Source organism: Mangifera indica, chromosome 6 (genome assembly GCF_011075055.1).
Source record: "Mangifera indica cultivar Alphonso chromosome 6, CATAS_Mindica_2.1, whole genome shotgun sequence".
In the NCBI taxonomy this organism is placed as follows: Eukaryota; Viridiplantae; Streptophyta; class Magnoliopsida; order Sapindales; family Anacardiaceae; genus Mangifera; species Mangifera indica.
Window position 1 is genome coordinate 8274844 of NC_058142.1, and position 6085 is coordinate 8280928.

The following is a 6085-nucleotide window of genomic DNA, read 5'->3' on the forward strand; positions in this document are numbered from 1 at the left end:
GAAGTTCGCATACTAAAAAACATTTGATTAATATTTTTTCATCTAATGTTCATGTTAAAATCGTTTTTTCATTGAATGAAGACATAAATCCTATTTTCTTACCTAACATATAACATCATTAATGAACAAAATCTTCTCACTACAACAAATTTTAAAACACGTGACAAGAATTTTACGTCTCAAAAAATTAAAAAATTATCTTTAGAAGTAAACAAATGTTTTTGAATGTCAGAAATATGGGCCTTAAAAGTTAAATGTTTCATCCCCAAATTGAATATTTGTTATAGCGTCTATTTACTTTGATTAAAATTTGTTGATGATATAGTTGTCGTGTTTGTAGAGGAAAGAGTTTTTGCTGATGATGGGGTTTTTTGTTGATAAGGTGGCTTTGTTGTTCCATTGTTTCTGTTGGTATACAAGTAGTTTGTTGACAAGGGAATTCTTGCCGATGAAGCAATTTTTTTCAATGAAGATTTTTCAAAATTTTGTTGATGAAGATTAGTAAGTAGGTAGCTGTTATTGTTGAAGAACTTACACCAGAGTTACCATTTACAATGACAGCCATGAACGTAGAAAGTATATGCTTGTTTTTGTTGACATTAGTGTTATAGCTAATTTTTTATTATATAGATCTGAAGCTCCTTAGAATGCCGCTTTTTTTTTTGGGGGGGTGGGGGGGGCGCGGTGTGCGGCGGCGCGGCGTTGGAATTTTTGTAAACAGGTCACATATTCTATATATATATATTTTTATGAAAAGATTACATCCATTTACTATATTTTTAACAGTTGGGTTAATATATAGATGCGGATTGCACTAAAAAACACTCACAATATGGAGAAAAAAATAAATATTTATTGTTATAAATATTAATTTTTTATTTTATCGATTAATTATTTATATTTTCATTAAAAATAAGTAAATTTATAATTTTAAAAAAGAGAAAATGATTATGAAAAGTTTATTTTTCGTCGTTAAAATTTAACGATATAGAAAATTTTGTCGTCACCAATCGTTAAAGCTTCTCTAATTAAAAATATTCTCATTGTTAATACTTTTAATGAGATAAGGTAACGACAAACGATAATAAATTTTTTTTTATCGTTAAAACTTTTTAATAATAAAAAATAGATTTTTGATAATTGCTTTTCTTTTATTAAAATCATAAATTTATTTAATTTTAACGAGAATATAAATAATTAGATGATGAAATCATGAAAATAATACTTATAATCATCTATTTTTTATTCTCTTATTATTTTTCTCTCGTTATTTTTTTTTTCTGGTGTTGCATGCAAATTTCTTGATAGGTATTGATCTTTCTGGTGATAAAGCAGATTGTGTAGCAGAACTTTTACACTAAATTTTTGCAAAGGGATGAAATTGATTAAGATAAGTTTGGTCACTGTGCATATTCAAGGTTAAAATTGTAACTTAACACAAATTATTTGAGGTATCGACTTAGTCAGTTTTGGGGTTAAATTAGTAAATATAAAGTTTTTAAATCATTTTTCATATTTTTAAATTATTAATAACAAAAGTTAAATATTAAGGACAATATAGTAATTGTAGATTTTATATGAATATTAAGGACAAAATAGTAAAACAAAATGTGAATGAAAAACATGGAAGAAAAGTTCAAGACCAACTTTTCCTCTACAGGAGTCAAAATAAAAAAATCATTATTATGTCGTAATCTGCGGATCTCATCCTTTTTCTTACTTTTCCGTACAATCTATTAATCATTTATTAAATCACAAATAATATTATGTACATAATTTTTATGTATAAATAACAATATATCATCATATAATTATATAATTAAAAATTAAAAATAAACTAATATTTAATCATAAAAAATATATCATTATTTATGTATAAAAATTATATATATAGTTTTATTGTTAAATTCTTATTTATTTCTAGTGAACTCATGTGTCGCATGTTATAAGGAACAAAAAGTATACATTTTTTTCAATTAGAATATTTTACTAATGAAAATGTACGTAATAAAAATTTTGAGAAGATTAATGCTATATATGTATATATAATTTTAAAATTATTATATTATTATTAAAACCCATGACCAAACCAAATAACGCCCAGTTAACACTATAATATGTCAGGTCTAACATATGAGTCTTTCGAACTGAGTCATAGGCTAGTTCAGCTCAATCATTATTATTTAAAAAAATAAAAAATAAAAATATATATATCAAAGGGTAATGGCTTCTCTGCCACAAATAATGAATTATAAATAAAATGTTTGATGTATTGTCCTTAGTTTTAATAATTGAAAAATAATATGTATTTAAAATTTTTAATTAAATTAAAAAAATTGTTTAAATGGGCTAAACTGACCCATTTAAGGGTTGACTCAGCTCAACCCTATATATAAGGCTGGGCCTTGAGCCTTCACATATTAATGGGTTACTATATGGGCCTCAAGCTTGGCCCAATCTATTAGCTTGATGGGTTGAGCTATAACCAGCCTGATCTGACTCATTAACAGTTTGATAGCTTTATATTAGTATATATATTTATGTAAATATAAAATCAATTATTTCTATAATTTTGATATCTCTTCAAATCATTATAATATATTCTATAATATAATATCTCGATTAATTATTATAATATATTATATACTTATTAATATCTAAAATGGTAAGTTATATGAATAGGGTGACAATTACACATATGTGCAGACAATCTTATCATGTTCAACTTTGTGTACAAAATTGGATATCGTGGGACACTTATGAAAAGATTTGGTTTGTTTGAAATGTCAAAGGAATAAATAAATTAATAAATGTTTGAATAAATTAAACAAATATTGCACGTGGTTTCTTGCTCGTTCAAAGGAAAAGGCCAAGATGATAAAGTTGGTCTTTCACAAAATAAAAATTTGGAAATATACGGCGAGAAAGGCAGAAAATTCTTTGAAGACTTTTTGTCTGACATTTAATTCAAAAATAAGACTGGCTCGGATTAAACTTATTAAAGTTTAAGTTTGAATTCATTTTAAATAAATTTGAATTTAAATTTAAGTTCAAAAATTTAATATTCTTAAATTTGAGCTTAAAGTTTAAGGGTGTTAACTCGTTAAACTCACGAATCTAAAAAATTCGATACGAAACAATTAAAATAATTTCGTTTTAACTAATACGTATCAAAACGATATTATTTTAGTATTAAGTCAAACTCAAAACTTGATTCAAACTGAATTTTTCAAATAAATCAGACTCGAATACCTTCAAAACGAGTTTGAGCTTAGCTCTACTCAAATCGAATCGAGTTTAAATTGACTTTACTTGATTCAATTTAAATTTAACTCTCTTCAGAAAGATGTGATGATGTGTATCAAAGATATTAATGGGCTATGGAGGCTATGTTATAATATTAGTATTCATAAAAAGATAACGAAATTAAAAATATAATGGGTAATTTATGAATTGAAAAAGTAACGAGAAAATATATGAATGGATATATTTCATGAAATAAAACTATATGTAAAAATATTTATTATTAAATTAATAACAAAAATTGTCAAAAATTTGCAGATATAAAAATATTTTTTGGAATGAAAGATTAATATATATGTTAAGGGTTGACCACAATTGTTTTTTCCTTGGGATATTGGAGTCAATTAATGGAATTTTTTAGTTATTTTAGTTATTTTAAAAATTTTGTCAACAATTTAGATAGTGATTGAGAGGGATAGAGGTAATCGTCCCTGGTCTTGGCATATTGCAGCGATTTTTTGAATAGTCGTTGCCGTCTTTTAAAAGAATTAATTATTCTTTGTAGCTCATTTTCAAGCCTTTGAATCTCCACCTTCTTTTTACTAGTAGCCATTTATCAAAAATACATAATGCTTATCAGAATGTAGAAGAAAATGTTTTTTCAACCAGAATTGGAGGGATTTATTACAATTTTCCCAAAAATTTTCCACCAAGGACTTGTCGATGGCAGTTTGCACAGTAGAGTTATCTGACAAATGTTCGATCCACTCCAGTAAACTTCCCTTGAAGCTCTCAGGCGCATTCACCAAATGGGTTGGTTTCTCACCTGAAATCAACGCCAGGCTTCTAGCTTCTCCAATGGAAACTTTGAGCCTCAATGTCCATTCCAAGCTTTTGACCTCTGGTTCCACAGGATGTAATTTGTCGTAAATTGTCCCATTTTCTGTGTACTTGTACATTATCCTTCTTTGCCATGGAAAAACGCAGAAGGGGAACCAAGTTTCGATGCTCAATGCTGCCAAGTATATTCATCTCAGACACAAATTCTTTCTCAAGGGAACCTTTTAATCGCAAGGGAACAACCATCAGGAAGCAAACCAAGACACATTGTTCAAGTTCTTCCCCTTCCAATGATGTTCTTATAGCTAAAGTTGTCAGTGGCCTTCATAAGATCACTCAACCTCATTTTCGAAACAGACTTCTTAAACATCGAAACCCGAAAACAATAACAATCTTATTAGTTAATGAATAAGGTGGTGTCATTAAGTATCAAAACTATAGCAAATTCAGTAAAACAAGAAGCAGAATATTGAATCTGATAACTTGCCTTGATGCCCCTAGTGCCTTTGATGCTTGTTACCCATCTGTCACCTTTAGGATCATCTACCTTCTTCTTAACTTCTCCACGCAACAAGTAATACAGAACGATACCCATAATGACAAAACAACTTTGAAAGGAGGGAACTGGCCCTGTCAATAGATTGTTGGCTACCATAAATTCCTTGTTACGGTTAAGCAAGCCAAGTTTCAAAGGAATTTTGCTCGCAAACCTATTGTTATTGAGCTTAAGCAACTTCGCGAAAGTACAATTCTCTAAACTTATGGAGATTTCACTACAAAAGTTATTCGACAAAAGATTACGGAATGTCACAAACTTGAGTCTATTCGAGATATCAGAAGGAACAGTCCAAGTAGATCGTTGTTGGAAAGATCTAAGTCAATCAAGCTTGAACAATTGATGATGCCGTGAGGAAACTGGCCTCTCAGACCCAAAAATGAGAGTCTGATATTGAGAACTTTGCTCTCATCAGGGTGCCAACACCCCACACCAGTAAACTTGCAAATGAAACCTTCATTAGCATTGTTGAATTTCCATGAATATGTCAAGTAATCCAACGGGTCTTCAGGAGAACTCTTAATGATTTTAAGCACCATGTATAAATCAAAGTGGCTTGGCTTATGCTACAAGTAACCAAAATTACCAACCCAATCAAAATCCTCCTCAAAAAAGCCCTGTAAATGCTACAAAAAATCCTCAGAATCAACCTCCAAATTCCCAAAACAAAGAAAAATGGAGATTTTTTTCCATAGAATTGGAGCATAAAAGACAACAGAAATTCATTGTCTTCAAAAATAATAAATAAATGCCCACCTTGAGAAAATTGGTAGAAACACACTTGAGAAAAAAATTATAAAGTCATGACGAATTTTATTTGCATATTACATGCGTTTGTTATACTTTTCAAACATATTCTGTCATATCTTTGAACCTAAATAATGTAAAACACAAATTTTATATACTTATCATATTAAACCTGTATTAAACATTAGTATTATATGTTGTTATATTTTTTTAATTTTTTTCTTTAACAAAAGATTAAATACATCATTTTACAAAATAGAAAAAACGTTGTTTTACATAAAGTATATAAAACTCAACCCAAACAATGTCAAGTTGTAATCATGTTATTTTAAAATCGAAAATCTCTTACAATCTTATTTTTTTTCTTCCTAATTTATATATTTCAGACCAACTTATCATTTTATCCTTTAATTATTTGATGATTGGAAACAACAATTCATATCGTTAACCTGGTCAAGGTAAGAAACTTTTTGCTGTATAAGATTTTTACTAGATTAGTATTGCAATGATCGAATTTGGCTTCATTGTTTTGGTTGTAAAGAAAACTTGAACTTGATTTATATTGGTTTGATAAATTCTAGTTTATCTTTATTATTTGGCATTAGAGCCCAATCTTGATACATATATAGAAAAATGCAAGTTTGATTAATTCTATTTTGTAACACAATCATTAAAATTTGAAATTCTTTTCAGCTAGGG

General features: G+C 28.2%; 1 pseudogene; it reads right to left on the reverse strand.

The window, feature by feature from the left end:
* Positions 1-3845: 3845 nt before the first annotated feature.
* On the reverse strand, positions 3846-5178 carry LOC123219017 (annotated as a pseudogene).
* Between the last annotated feature and the right edge of the window lie 907 nt (positions 5179-6085).